The sequence below is a fragment of the Onychomys torridus genome, chromosome 15 (assembly GCF_903995425.1).
Source record: "Onychomys torridus chromosome 15, mOncTor1.1, whole genome shotgun sequence".
Lineage (NCBI taxonomy): Eukaryota > Metazoa > Chordata > Mammalia > Rodentia > Cricetidae > Onychomys > Onychomys torridus.
In genome coordinates, this window is record NC_050457.1 from 64,068,991 (window position 1) to 64,084,950 (window position 15,960).

Below are 15,960 nucleotides of genomic sequence, written 5' to 3' on the forward strand. Positions count from 1 at the left end.
GGTGCATTTCAACTCATGCTTTAAATTCTTGTGGGCCATACTTTCAAGAGTCATCTTCATTTCTGTGGTTGAATTTTCCTTTGCCTAACAATTTTGTGTTTTATGTTTATGCTGTGCAGTAGATGTTGAAGCTCTCTAAATTATTGTTTGGACAGAGGAATGGTAGAAATGAATCCTCATGGAGGCAGGCAAATTGTGTGTGTGTATGTGTGTGTGTGTGTGTGTGTGTGTGTGTGTGTGTGTGTGTGTAGTTAGGAGAAATTCTGGAAAGAGGTGATCTAGCTTCTAGCAAGATGAACCCAACCCAATGACCTATGTTTATGAGCTGCCATTATATTATTTGTAAATAAAAGCAAAAACAATAACAACAACAACAACAACAAAACCCCAAACCAAACCAAACCAAATCAAACAGAAAAAGCCCAAAGAAACATGTAAGCCTCACCTTAGAGAGAAACAGTGAAGCCCTGGTAGTTAGCCCTCCTCAGAGCAGCAGCAGCCCACCCCTGTGGTCACGGTCCACTTCAAAGGTGTGGTCCACATGAGTGTGTGGCTTCCAGCCCACAGACAGGACAGTGGTCTTGCCCTGTGGTACTTTCAGCATAGCCTGGTTTTCTGCTTCAAGAAGTGTCATTAGACCTCCTCTCAATCTGTTCTTTGGGCCATTTACTGAAGGTTATTTTTAGAATGATGCGATGTGAAATGGGACATTAGAATATGATCTCAAACACAGACACTCGGCCACCAGCAGGAAGCCTGCTCTGCAGCCTATTGTACGTGGAGGTGGAGATTCAATTTCTGCTGTGCAGGCTTGTGGTTAGAGGGTGTTTGCTGAGGTGGAGCCGGAACCCTGCAAGCGTGCACACTGTCTCTGTCTGAGTGGATAGCATAGCCTGTGTGGGTATGGGGGCCAGGCCAGAAGAACCTAGAGAGTTAACAGCAATTGCAAGAGATTCAGTCTTATCCCAGGTTACTCTTAAAGTACAATGTTCCAGAAATAAACAGTCAATGAAAATCAGAGCTGTGAGTCCACGAGGCAGCTGCCATATTTTTCTCTTCATTTTCTCCCCCCCCCCATACCCCTCTCTGGTTTTTTGAGACAGGGTTCTCTGTCCTGGAACTCATTCTATAGACCAGACTGGCCTTGAACTCACAAAGATCTGCCTGCCTCTACCTTCCAAATGCTGAGGTTAAAAGTGTACTCCACCACCGCCCATCTTCTTTTATTTTAAATGTTTTAGTGATCTTAAAACATTTAAAATCACATGCATTCATTATCCATGGTATGATAGGACACTTTCACACAAGGGTACATTGCTTGTCTTTAAGTTTGACTCATAGGAAAGAATAAGAAAATGTTTTCTTTCCTGGGTTGAGGTGACAGTCTCTGGCCTTGAGGCAGGCCTTCCAGTCAGACACCAAATGTAAGGTGGCCATCGGCATCAAGTGGCCATTCCTGAGATGTAGTATTAGTGACCAATATCTGCTTCTGTTTTGCCCCTTCTTAGGTTTGGCTGTAGAGTGGCAGGTAGTGTTCTGAGGGCAGTGAAGGGGAACACCATGGTTCTCCTCTTGCATGCCAGCAGCTGAGAGGGTGTTTACTGTGGTGTGGCTCCTTTTGTGTTCTTTTTAGACATTACTCTCACCCTGTGTTGGCTGGGGCTACTGCTCCAACAGGGATTAGCTTCAGTTTTGAATTCCTTATCCAAGTGCTGCCTTGACCCAAGAGGGTCATCATGATACTTGCTCTGCATTTGATGATAAGTGTCTACATCCAGTTTTGATGTATGGTTTCTTGAAGAGTTTGACATTGAATAGGAAAAAAAAACAAAACAAACAAACCAACCTCCCTCCAAAAAAAAACAACAACAAAAAAAGAGGGATGTTTTGCAGAGCAGCTACCAAATATGTTCCTGATAGTAAAGGCTATCTTTTAAAGGCTATCTGTGAACATAATTCCTCACATACCCAAGGGTGTTGTGACCTTAGACAGAGGCCTGTGTTCATGAGCAGTGTGACCAGATCAGTTCTGCTGAGAAGTGTACATTAACTACATGAGTAGAGAACACTTGATTGTGCCCTTCAAATAAGTAGTCTTCCAGATGACAGTTTTGAGTCCACTGTTCCATATATTTTATCAGATTAGACAGTTGCTTCCCTTTTGCATTCATTTGGATCCTGATGACATAGAACTTACTGTCTAACCCTAAGTAGGCCAGGACAGTGTGTAAACTAGAATACTATGGCCTCTGGTCTTAAGTAAATTCTTCTAATTGGCATAGTTTCCTGCACCTTGTCTAGATCATCTAGCCTTATTTTCATTACAGCAGCCTAAGAGAACACTAGGGAAGAGGTGCATGGCCCCTTAACACAGTGGATGACACAATTCCAGGGCTTTGGAATTGAAGCAGATCTTGGAGCAAGTAGTTGAATGTCCAAAGGTTTGGTGTCGTGAACTGAACCATATCCTTCCAAATGGCAGACACTGAAGTCCCAACTCACAGTACACCCCGGGATGTGGCTGACTATATATTTAGAGATAGGAATTTTAGTGAGATTAATAAGGTTAAGTTAGGTCATATGGGTGGACCCTCACCAAGAGCAAGACTCCAAGGAGCTTGAACAAAGACCCTAAGAGGACACCACAAGAAAGCATGAATCTGCAAGCCAAGAGAGAGCTGTAAAACAAACCAAGTCATTGACAACTTGATCTTAGACTTCTAATTTCCAAAACTCTGAGAAAATAAATGCATTTTAAAGCCCTTCTTCCCATTAAGCTTAACATCCAGGACTTGATAGATAGAAAAGCCTCAGACTGAGTTCTGGAAGTGAGAATTATGGTACCAGTTTGGGACTGTATGAAACCTTAGTGTTGAGTCTACAACAAGGAAGGCCATTAGCAGAGGTCAATCTGTACATGGTCATGACCTTGACAGTAGGTTCTTAGGGTCTGATCAAGCTTCAATTTTCTAGAAATGGGTTACCTAGATCTGGGTTATCAGAGGCTCCCTCCCTCAGAACCGAGAAAAATAAAGCTCTGTGATTTAGAAGCCTCCTAGGCAATGGTATTCTGCTGCAGTAGCCAGAATGTATCTGGGAAGCCAGTCTGTTCATTTACTGACTTAGGAAGAGGCTCCAGAGCTGCATTTGATGTTTGCCCAGGTACATAGTGTAGAAGGTTTGAGTAGAGGAACCTCGAGGAGCCTGCTAGTCTTCATGCTCACAGCTAGACCCTATGTCTCACCTGTACCCTCTGATCTGATCCACCTGACCTAGGGTGGTACCCAGGAATCTGGACTTTTAAAAAGAGCTTCGGGTAATTCCAATAGTAAAACTACAGTTTGAGGAAGGATCATATCACTAGGAATTCAATTTAAACATGAGAAGTGTTGGGCAGATGGTGTGCATGTTTCTGAGCTGTCCTGGCCTGTGGGCTGCTGGGATGTGCTGTGCCTCCCTGCCATTTGCACACAATCCCAACCAACCAACCATCTATTCATAAAATTTGCTAATCTGTTTCATTTTTAGTAAAAAAAAGTCATTGAAGTCATTGTGTGTGTGTGTGTGTGTGTGTGTGTGTGTGTGTGTGTGTGTGTGCCCACAAGTGTCCAGGAAGGCTAGAAGGGGGAGCGTATCAGATCCTCTGGAGCTAGAGTTAAGACAGTTATGAGCTACCCAAGTGGGTGCTGGGAACTGAACTCTGGTCCTCTTGAAGAGCAGCTAGAGCTCTTAACAGCTGAGCCAACTATCTTCCCGGCCAGATGTTTCTTTCTTTTCTTTTTTGTTTCCACTCTCCATCCCTCTTAATCCCCCAGTTCCCTCTTAACCTTACCTACTCCATGGCAGCGAATGGTTTTGATTGACACTTTCCCTCCTTTTAGCCCATTCAATGACTGAATATGGTGGTTAGGATTGGATTTACTAGAAATCCCACTAGGGCAGGTTGGTTATAGAGTATCTTACTGCCCACCTTGGGGACTTTCTTTTCTTTGTCTTCATCAGGCTATGTACAAGGTGCCAGGTAAAAATGTGTTGGCTGATACCCAGCTAGATTGAGGGCACGTGATGGAGCCCACAAGCTCCACCTGACTTGACTTTCCCAGGGACTTTTTAGCATAGTTAGAATGCAAGGTGGTATGCCAGGGCAGTATTGCTCATTGCCTTGGTCTCAGATGGCCATGAGTCCACTCCAGCCCTGCCCTGGCCTCTCCGTTCCTCAACTTAAGTGTGGAAACAGAACACAGGCTGCCTGCTGTGCCTCCCCGCTGGCCTGTCTTTCTGCACCCGAATGCCCTGCTGACTGGACACATTCCCTGAGCTCACTGGATTGCCATGGCCTGTGTCACCACAGTGAGCCCGTGCCCTCCCCCACGCAGCAGCTTCCAGTGATGGCGGCTGCCCAGCTTTTCCTGCCTCCTGAGGGCTCTGGAATCCCTCATCTTCCTAGAGGCAAGCCCCTCCCCTGTTTTCCCTCTCATTCACAATTTTGGTCCTTACATAAGAATAGCTTCTCAAGACAATAAAGTCATCCGAGTTTCAATCTGTGACTTGTAATTAAAAATATTTCTTGGGCCTGCAGAGATGGCTCAGTTGGTAAAGTCCTTGGCACAGGTAAGCGGAGGACCTGTGTTTGGATCCCTAGCACACATGTGAGAATCTAGCATAGCAGTGAGTACTTAGAAATTCCAGGACTGGGAAAATGGAGACAAGCAGATCTTTGGCACTTGCTGGCTAACCAGACTAGCTACATTGATGATCTCCAGGTTTAGTGAGAGACCCTAAATATCAGAGGAAGGGTAATTGAGGAAGACCTCTGGGTCTACACATAGCATGTAGACACATACCTGCCCCCCCAACAAGGAAATGATTACATTATCTCATTCTGTTCAACGATTAATCTTATTGCAAATTATTTAAAACATATATTTTTATTGGTTTTAAAGAAATGTATCCCCCACCCGGCCAGACACACACATTTTGCAGTGCCAAGTATCAAAGCTGGGTTCTCAAGCGTGCTAGGCAAACACTCTACTACCAAGCTTCATCTCCATGTAGGTTTTAAATAAATGTAAAAATCAGATTCAAGGTATAATTCAGATTACCAAATTTATTTGGTGCCCTTCCCGCTCCCCCTTTTCTCCAAGATAGGGTTTCTAGGTAGAGCCCTGGCTGTCTTGGAACTCAACTCTGTAGAGCAGACTTGCCTTGAACTCTGAGATCCACCTGATTCTGCCTCCCAAGTGCTGGGGTTAAAGGTGTGCACCACCACTGCCCAGCTTTAAAGATTTGTTTTTGTTATTCTTCATTATATAGTGTGGGAGTCTGCTGGAGTCCAGCTCTGACCTGATCTCCCCTATCGAAGGGTTCTTGAGTGGAGGAGAGAGGAATGAGGAAATATTAGGTAGAAGGAAAGAAAGAGATAAGAAAGACAGAGACACAGGATAGCTTCGGGAGGGCCCTGGGTCAATACCCAGTCACCCAGAGCTTTATTCAAAGGGGCTTTTTATAATATGCCAAGGGCAGAGTGAAGGACCTCCCCCTTGAAAGATCAAAGCACAATGTACAGCCAAGTGCAGACCCTTCCAAACACCTGGTAAACACACTCCTGGTCAAATCATCATATTATGCAGCCTTGCTGGGTAAAGCAAGCTCAGATTCTTTGACCTTGAGTAAGGGCTCTCTAGGAAGCCTCTGTGGGCCACTACAGTGTAGGTGTGTATGTCCACATGTGAATATATGCATATTAATGCAGATTCCCCAGGAGGGCAGAGGCATCAGATCTCCTGGAGCTGGAGTTATAGATGGTTGAGAGCCACCTGATGTGGGTGCTTGGAGTCAAACTTGGGTCCTCTGGAAGAATAGAAAGTACTCTTAACCATTGAACCATCACCTCATCAGCTTTTTTTTTCTCCTCTTAATGGCATGTAATTTAATTTCATGTGGCATTTTTAGTCACCAGTTTTGCAGAATTAATATGGAAGATTCAGGATTTTCTGATAGTAAGGAGATGGTGCCATGTGGCTAATGGTAAAATAATCATTTTCCGGTGGGATGATCCAGTCTTTAAACGTTTTGCAAAAAAAAAAGTGGAGACCTTCCTGCTGCTCCGCTCCCCTCTAACCTCTCCCCCTTCCTCCTGCTCTTCCTTCCTCCTCCCCTGCTTTCTTCTCTTGTGGTGCTTTGGATTGAACTCAAGGCCTTATGCATGCTAGGCATTTCCCTACCACTGAGCAACCCTGCCATCCTTTTCCTTATGATTAGTGCTGTCAGTGATAGCTGTAGATAAAGCCAGGATAAATTGAAGGCTGGGTCTGGGCCCAGTCTGTAGTTATGTATACTTCAGCGAAGGGAAGCAAAGCTCTGCTTGTAGACCTCTGGTTTGAAAGAGGTTCAAAGCTAATGATGCTTTGCAGTCTCTACCCCAGCGCCATGAAGGAGTCCGGTGGTCTATTCACAGACCTTTCCTTAAGCTCTTGATACTCTTCACCTCATGGTTCAAAGTGGGGTAATGGAGGTCAAGTTTTTACACAGGGAAGAACTAGGCCTGTCCTTTCCACTCATTGTTTTAAAAAGTATCCTGGCATCCTTTGTGTGTGTGTGTGTGTGATTCTTCTCTTGGCCCTATGAGAAATTTGTTCATTGCGGCCAAATTCCATCATGGAACAATGGAAAAAATGCAAGTTTTTGTTGTCAAGGGGACATAGAACTGGCATAGAACATAGAAAAGTTTTTACACTTAGCCGGTCAGTGGGGTTCCACAGAGGGTTTGGTCTGGAGTTTATCTTTTTCATCATCTAAGCTGTCCACATAGACTGAGGCCTATCTCCACTCTGTGGCCAGCTGGGTCATTCAGCTTTGACTTTATTCCAAGCTTTTGCTGTCACACCCAGAACCCATGGGTATGAAATGCTTTAGATACCAATGAAGGGGTAAGGAAGGGCTGCAATCTGGGCTGGGGTCTGAGTGATCCGTGCACAGCAGGTTAGGCCCTGGGCTATCATTCCCTGGTGGAGCATTTGTGGAGCCAGGCCCTCAGCTCTCTTGTGGCCTGTGAGAATCAAGTGCAGACTAATTTTGCTTACCTAAAGCCTACACTTTGATAGGATTATTTTTTCCTCTTAAAACTGTGGTACATTCTGAAGTGGAAATAATCTGAACTTTATTTACCAGGAGGAAACTGTTATCTTTGCATTCTTTGAGTCTTTCTCTGCATCTTTCCCCGTTTTTCTTATATTTTTATTGGTCTCCACACATGTGGGTTAGGTCTCATTTTTTTTCCTGAATTTTTTTTTTTTAATATGGAATGCTTCACGAATTTGTGTGTCATCCTTGTGCAGGGGCCATGCTAATCTTCTCTGTATCGTTCCAATTTTAGTATATGTGCTGCCGAAGCGAGCACCCCTATTTTTTGAGATTATATTATCATCACATCATTTTTCCTTTCCCTTCTATTCCTCCAAACCCTCCCATGTACCTGTCCTTACTCCCTTTCAAACACGTGTCCTCTATATAAGTATTTAGTTTATATGAAATACATTTAATGTCTATCTATATATAGATTTATAATTATGTATGTTCCTAAATATAAAAATACAATCTGCGCGCGTGCGCGCACGCACACACACACACACACACACACACACACACACACACACACACACACACATGCTTTCAGGGCTGACCACTTGGTACTGGATAACTAAATGGTCTGCTCTTCCCTGGGGAGGACTATTTCTTCTACTTTTAGAATTCCTTGTTTGCCTGTTGTCCTTTGTCTGGGTTTGAGCCTTGTGAGCTCTCCCCCTTACATATCAACATGTCTCTTGTTGTCCTTGTTCAGCACATGTTTAGGTAGTCATGTTGCTGGTGTCCTTGTTCAGCTCATGTTTAGCCAGTCATGTTGGTGAGACTTCATGGTGTAGCTTCTCTGTCATTTCTAGGAGATACAATCTCACTTCAAGTCTCAAGTCTAATGCTCTGACTCTTACTATCTTTATGTCCCTTCTTCTGGGATGTTCTCTGAGCCTTAGGTGCAAAAGTTGTGGGTCTCATTTCTTAAATGACCCAGATGACTGAACTATCCCAATGATGGCAAGTGGGAAGAGATAGTTGGCTTCATGGAAGCCATAATTAAATTCTAAATAATGTTAGTGATTCTGGGAGTGGAACAGAAGTGAGGGCAGAAAAATAAATAAGTGGGCTGGAGATACAGATGCTGGGAGGGTGCTTGTTTAGCATTCATGAACCTCGGTTTCCTTCTCCAGCAGTAAATAAACTAAGCAGGGTGATGGACACCCATGACCCCCATACTGGGGAGGTGGAGGCAGGAGGATCAAAAGTTCAAGGTCACCAACCCTGTCTCAAAAGAGGGAGGTGGTTAGAATAAAGCAAGAGGACAGATTTATTTGCTATAAAAATGAATTGGAAATGATGTTAGACAAGCATGGCTGGAAGTCACCAGTGGGCGGTGATCTTGAGATGAGTCACCTGGGTGATGTGGTTTGCTCTTAAAGCTGGCATCGTGTTGAGGTGGAGAAGTAGGTCACAGTTGATGGGAAGAAAACACATGTAGTGACTTCTAGAACTGTCCACTTCAGAAGCCACCAAACACATGGTATGTCTCCATGAGACCAACGAGCTATAACACATGAATAATTTTTATTTTATATGTGTATACTTTCCTTATGTAAGGTCTGCCTAAGATATACATGTGCTCATTGTAATTGTCATACATATTTGCCTTTGTGTCCAAAACATGGAATATCCAGTCAGATAACAGTAATATCCCATATCAGCTAAAAGAATTCCTTTAGTAAACGTAATATGCATTTTAATGAAGACAGTTATAGTAGTTTTTTAGTTACTATAGTTAGTTGGTTGCAAGAAGTTCACTGACATATGGAAGATGCTCCTGGTTGCTGGAGTTTTAGGGATTGGTGGAAAGGGTCTTTCTGAATGTTCTTGCTTCTAGATCCCTAGGCTAAACTATATACACACAAGGGCCAAAAGCCTTTGGGAAATGAACTAAAATTACTTTAAGAAGAAAAGACTTGATTGGACATTCAGTGAAGGTAAGGCTTATGTCCTGCAACTTGGTGCCTGGTCCTGCCTAGCCCCCTGAGGGAAGCTTGTGTTCCATTGTGGCTGTTGCCCTTCAAGGAGGTGTGAACACAAGGGACTATGCTCCACAGCTACAGACAGGCAATGGCAGTCCTTTTTCCTAAGATCAGTGGTGCATATGGGCACAGCAATGGGGCAGAGGCTTCTTGTCTTACCAGGATCCAGGCCCCTCAGGTGTCCTGGAGTGTAGACCGCTCCCTTTTGTTGGTTGGGGTGACAGTAACCTGGGAGGGTCTATACTGACTTTGTCAGTCCTGAGGAGTGTTACACAAGAATCTTAAAAGGTCTTATTAATAAAAAAACTCAGTGCCAGATATTGGGGTGAATGCTGAAAGACCAGAGAGACAGAACAAGCCACAGCCAACCTCACCTTGACAACTCCTCAGATGATCTTGTTTTCTCAGATTGAAAACCTTTGAGTCTTCACCCAAAAGTGTCTCTGTTGAACTGCTGCTAAAAAGTGTAAAAGCTTAAAAGCCTCTAGTTCCTGGTCCTCACGCCTTATAGACCTTTCTGCTTCCTGCCATCACTTCCTGGAATTAAAGGTGTATGTCACCACGCCTAAGTTCTGTTTCCAGTGTGGCCTTGAACTCACAGAGATCTGGATGCATCTCTGCCTCCTGAATGCTAGGATTAAAGGTGTGTGTGTGCCACCATTTTCTGGCCTCTATGTCTAATCTGATGGCTGTTCTGTTTTCTGACCTGACCCCAGGTAAGTTTTATTAGGGTACACAATATATGGGGGGGACGGGGACACAATACATCACCACAGAAGAGTGCCCTCATCTTCACGTCACCTTGGACCTTAATTATTAAAGGTCCTGAGTGAGGATGGTGTACGTCTGGCCACAGACCCTTCCTTGGCACTGCACATAGTTTGCTTGCTCTTGGGATCTCTAGAGCACCCTGTGTTTTGACCACAGGCCATCCTGTGATAGCTGCTCTGCAGCATTCTAGAATCCCCAGACACCATGGGCCAGGCGGTCACAGCATGCTTCTGGGACTGTGTTACTGAGCGGATCAGTGAAGTCACATGGGCTTTGCTCAGGCTTTGCCCCACGATATCCTTTGGAGAGGCTGATGGTGATGAGTTTTTCTGCAGAGGATTGTCGGATATTTCATAGTTGTTCCCTGTGGTCCCTATGATAGGCAGTGAAGTAGCTCACAGACACCTCAGGATGCAGTAGGCCTCGAAGCAAGGGCTTGATGAAAATCTCTTAGGATGGAGTGATGGGACAGCAGTGCAGTGGCAAGCCAATGGCTCGCTGGGTGCAGGAAGTGCAGGCCACTAAAAGTGGGTCACCCTGCTGCTGTCGGGGAGTGGCAGGACCTGAGTAATGATCAACACCTGTGATCAATAGTGTGAGTAAGGACTGCTAATACATAGATATAAAATATGCAGGTGTCCTGGGCAGACAAGGAAACGGATGTGGTTGATGTCACAATCAAGGTCTGTCAGTGTGAATGACGGTCGGTGTCAAACAAGAACAGATTTAATATACTTAGGTTCAAAGAGCATCTGAAGAATAGAACTCCCGTGGTTTTTAACTGTCTATAAATTCAACACAGGCAGCATGCTGATAGAACTGTTAAAAAAAAAAAAAAGAGGCTGTTCTGAAATGAGTTGAAAAATGTCTATGTCCACCCCAAATCCAGCATTCGAATGTTGATGGTAGCTAGCAGCAGGTCTTTCTTGTCGGACTTTCTTTGGACCACCAGCCCCCAAATAATGACATGGAGATTTATTAAGCTTGGCCTTAGCTTTGGCTTATTCCCAACTAGCTCTTATAACTTAAATTAATCTGTTTCTATTAATCTCTGTTCTGCCACATGGCTCTTTACCTCTCCTCCATTCTGCATGTCCTACTCCCTCTGTGTCTGGCTGGTGAATCCTGAGTTCCTCAGATCCCCCTACCCCCCAGTTTCATTCTCTTCCCAGAAGTCCCACCTATTCTGTCCTGCCTAGCTATTGGCCATTCAGCTTTTTATTAAACCAATCACAGCAACACATCTTCACACAGTGTATAGATATTCCGTAACAGGGTCTTTGGTCCCAATTGCCAACAATCGGAAGCAACCAAGGTGGTCTTCAGTCAATGTATGGATAAATTTCAGTATATTAAATTTCAGTATATTATACAATGGAGCGCTATATACAAAGGCTAAAAAAAAGCATGGTGTGAGCCCACAAAAACCACACTGTGGAGTCCTCTATCCATGTTGCCACAGTGATAACATGGCACTACTAGCTGAGTGAGTCCTACTGTATATGATGTTCTGGAAAAGGCCAACAGTGGAGGCAGAAGTGGCTTTCAGGGGCTCGAGAGAGGGAAGGGTGGGGCGCGGGGGATTTTCAGGGCAGCCACATTATTCTATAGTACCCCGTAATAGTGGCTACATGGCAACATGCATTTGTCAAACACCAAAGCATGTGCATGTCAGAGCGAAGCTTCGAGGACTTTGGTTGGCGATTACGTATTGAGAATGGTTCAGATACTGCAGCATGTGGGCCACATCCGAAGCAAGGTGTCTGCAACAGGGTGTGGTAATCAGGGGAGCAGGAGTGTATGAGCGCTCTCGGTGTCCCTGCTAAATTCTTTTGTAAACCAGAGACTGTTCTTAAAAGTACAGTCCTTCATTCAAAAGGAAGCGTATGAACTGCTGCCCGTGCTCCTAGCCCCTTTCACGGGGCGAGGGGCACATGCAGTGGCAGAAACCGTCCGTCTGAGAGGCAGTTGGCAGAGTGGTAAGGCTGACTCACAGCTAGGCAGCCCGTGTTCACGTCTCAGTGCCGCCTCACCGTGTCTTGGAGTCTTAGGCAAGTTCCTGACCTCTCTTTGCTCGCCTGTGTAATGGGGATAATGCTCGCACCTTCCTTGTGGTTGGTTTGAAGGATGAAGTAAGCGACTGTGAAACTGCTGGAGCAGAGCCCTGCCCATTGCACATCAGCTATTTCATTCATCCAGAACTTGGCTTCGGAGGACGCACCCTGCACCAGAGGGTGGAGGGGTCAAAGGGCTTAGGGCACATCTCCTAACTCATAGGTTCCACCTGCTCTCATGTACTGGACGTTCTTCAACCGGGAACGGGCCTCTCCTTCTCAAGTGGCTGAAGGTGACTTCTTTTGGAAGACAAAGTTTTAAAGCCATCTTTGCCCTGGAACTTTGTATTTCCTACGCAGTTAGGGGTTCTCTTTTCTGAGCCTGCAGCAGCGTGAGGGGTACTTTGGTCCAACATGGTTATTTACCTCTATGCTTTCCCATGTTTGTCGGGCAGAGCAGGCAGGATTCAATGTAACCCCCACTGCTAGCCTACTGGCGGACAAATGCTTAGCAGCACGAGAAAGTAGTGTGAGCATCCTGCAGGAAGTTGGATGAAACAGGGATGTTGGTCATATTAGGTGAGATATATGAAATAGAGGTCCACGATTCCACGTGAAATCACGTGAATGATGGAGGGAAGGCTCCTTCCAGCTTAGGTGTGCTATGACAGTGACCGTATTTTTCCGAGGGTATGACTTAGCCCTGGCAGCAGGATTCCCCATGATGGGGGTTATGTTTTTGATGTCCATTTTCATGTAAGGATTCATTGTTAATTATTTGGTTCAGCACAAGGTCCAGCTGTCTCATTTGAGACCCAGCCGGAGTGAAGGGTTGTCACCTCTGTAGAGTCCCTGAACACACCACCACACACCTCAGGCTTTCCAGGAAAAAGAAAGATCCAAACCTAGTGGAGCCCTGGAGCCAACTGCCAGTTTTTCAGCTGCTCACACAGTGTAGGAAAATGTTAAAGTATTCCACCAGAACCTGGGAGACTTGGCTGAGCAAAATGAGTCTGTTTCTCCCACAGAGACAACCATAGTTAAAAACTGGGGCAGCAGAATTGGTTGTGAGGAAGGGCCATGGCCACAGATGCCAGTTTCAGCCTCTCCCATTCTTGGATCGTCTGTCTGTCTGTCTGTCTTTCTCTTTCCATGCGTCTGCAAATATGAACATTGACCAGGCATGTGATGGCGCTGAAGATGAAGGCAGGGGGTCGGGGGAGACAGGCAGCAAAATGGTTCAACTGGTGAAGGGGCTCACCCCACAAGACTGGTGACCTGAGTCCAATCCATGTCCTCGAGGAGAGAACTGACTCCATGTTGTTGCCCTCTAGCCTGCAAAAGTGTGCTGTGACATGTGTGTATTCACACATGCTCCACACACACAATAATTATAAATACAAATTAAAGTATGAAAACAAAGCAATGAGAAGACGTCTCAGTTGGGAAAGTGTTTTCTGTTTCAGCGTGAGGATCTGAGTCTGGGTCCCTAACACACATGGAAAAGCCAGGACCGTAGTTTGTGCCTGTAATTCCAGTGCTCAGGAGGCAGAGAAAAGAGGAGCTCTTTGGCCAGATGGCAAGTCAGGGATCCGATGAATCGGTGAACTTCCAGAGCTCAGGTTAAGTCTGTGTTTCTTTGTATTCAGATACTTCAGTGGCTCGCTCTCTGGCTAGCTCTGAAGATGTTTAAACTTGAGTGAACTTTGGATCTCCTAGTGCTCTGCCTCACTCTGTGAGGACCATTTTGCTGACACATGCTAATCTAACACTTGACTCTCACATGACTGTGTGAGACCTTGTCCCCAGAACTAAAGTAGAGAGCCACTGAAGTAGACTTGGATGCCAAACTCCGCCCTGCTCCCTACATGCAGATATGTGCATACGTACCCGCACAGACACGTACATGAGCATGTACACATAGGTACAGATACATACACACAAGGATTAAGGCAAGGCTTTACACATAACAGTGGTATTTCAGTTCAAAAAGAGTCTTTAGGAGGGTAAACTGCAGCATTTTCAGATTTAAATTACTTATTTGGGATTTACTTCAAATAATGGGGTGGGGCCCAGGGTGAGGATATGGAGGAAATGCGATTGTGCCTGGGGAATTGGTGAAGCTGGGTTAGTAAACACTGGCCTCTCTTTTTGTACATGTTTGAAATTTACCAAAGTGACTTTTTTCCCCAAATGACCCAAATTAGCTTATATCATAAGCGCTCCATAATATTAGGTAATGCTTTTAAAATGAATAAACTAAACTCATCAGTGTTGCCAGGATTTTTCATTTCAAATCCAAAATCTAAATTATAGAACTATGGATTTTAAAGTACATTGGGGCGATGGGTTATATTAAACACGACACATAATTAAGACAACAGATATGCACAGATTTTTCTCTATCTGTATTTACCTTAAATATTTGCTTCTCAGTTATAGTTCATCCTTCGGGCTAACAGACACTGACCTACCGAGGAGACATTGAAGCAGTCCCACACATGTTGGCCTTGCTTTTCCAAACATTGCTGCTGATGCCTTCTCAGCTGACCAGGGGCTCTTAGTGACCAACAAGACCCTTCGCTGAGATGCCAGCTGGGCCTTTTCCCAGGACACAAAAAAGACTTCTAGAGTGTTTTTGGTGTTACTATGGCAGCGCTCGCCAAAGGAGGTCTGGGATTAAAGTTCTGTCATTACCTATTTTTTTTTTTTTTTAAATTCCTGGAAGCTGGAATTCCCACAAGGAGAACAAGTCGTGGCTTCCAGAGCTTCAGCTAAGTCTTTGTTTCTTTGTATTCAGCAAGTCGCTCGAAGGGCTGGCTCTCTGGCTGGCTCTGAAGGTCTTTAAACTGGAGTGAGCTTTCACTCTTTCCTAGGGCTCTGGCTCAGTCTGCAAAGGCAAGTCCACTGCCACATGCGAATCTGACACTCGACTCATGTGACTTACAACTCATTAGCGCGTCGGAGTCAGGTCCGCAGGTGGAGAGGGTCAATGGAGAACATCTAAAGTAAAGACAGGAGGCCAGGACATACATCGCCTCCTAAAGCATGTCCTGAATATACACATGTGAAAATGTATAGCACCCCGTACAATAAAAAAGTGAGAGACTGTAAAGGAAAGAATTTTCTTATGGTGGATCTCTAATAAAAATCTTGAAAGCTGCCACTCGAGGATGATTTGGAGAAATCTGTAAGAATCCAGCACGTGGACAACCGCAAGAGTTAATTACAAACTCAGGGTAAAGAAATAGGTTTGGAAGAAAACAGACATCAAAATGCAGCCTGTGTTAAAACAAATATGAAAAGCAAAAAGATAATGTTGTGGTCCTGTGCTGGATAGTTTTATGTCAACTTGAGAGGAGGGAACCTCAATTGAGAAAATGCCTCATAAGATCCAACTATTGGCAAGAATGTTGGTCATTTTCTTAATAAGTAATTGATGGAGGAGGGTCCAGCCTTTTGTGGGTGGTGCCATCCCTGGGCTGGTGGTCCTGGGGTTCAATGAGAAAGCAGGCTGAGCAAATCACGGGGAGCAAGCCAGTAAGTAGTGTTCCTATATGGCCTCTGCATCAGCTCCTGGGCCCAGGTTCTTGCCTTGAGTGCCTATCCTGACTTCTTTTGATGACAGACTCTGATGTGCAAATGTAAGCAACATGAACCCTTTCCTCTCCATGCTTTGAGTCATGGTGCTTTATCACAGCAATAGGAACCCTAAGTAAGACAGTTGTAGAACACTAATTTTGAAGCACTGACCTCATCTACCTGCTCATTTTACTGTTTCAGGTCACACAGGCACTTAGCATCAGAACCAGAATGGGTTGTATGTCCCTTTCTGATGGAGGTCTCCGTTTACAACTTGACCCAGAATCTTATGTAGAGTCATTGGCCAAATATATTGCATAGCATTCTGGAAGATAGCTAGCTTGATTACATATTTCCTTCTTAGCCCAGCTTATCCTTCCAAATCACTTAGCATTTTATTTTCCCGCTCTTTATCTTGTGCTTTCTCTCTGTAGCCT

General features: G+C 44.8%; 1 protein-coding gene and 1 non-coding gene across 2 annotated transcripts in view; one reads left to right on the forward strand and one right to left on the reverse strand.

The window, feature by feature from the left end:
* Retreg1 (reticulophagy regulator 1) overlaps positions 1 to 15,960 on the forward strand; it is a 127,467-nt gene that overhangs the window by 26,008 nt on the left and 85,499 nt on the right.
* Positions 7,293 to 7,399, reverse strand: LOC118596599. Its single transcript, XR_004946709.1, has one exon. It is a non-coding gene; the product is annotated as a U6 spliceosomal RNA (small nuclear RNA).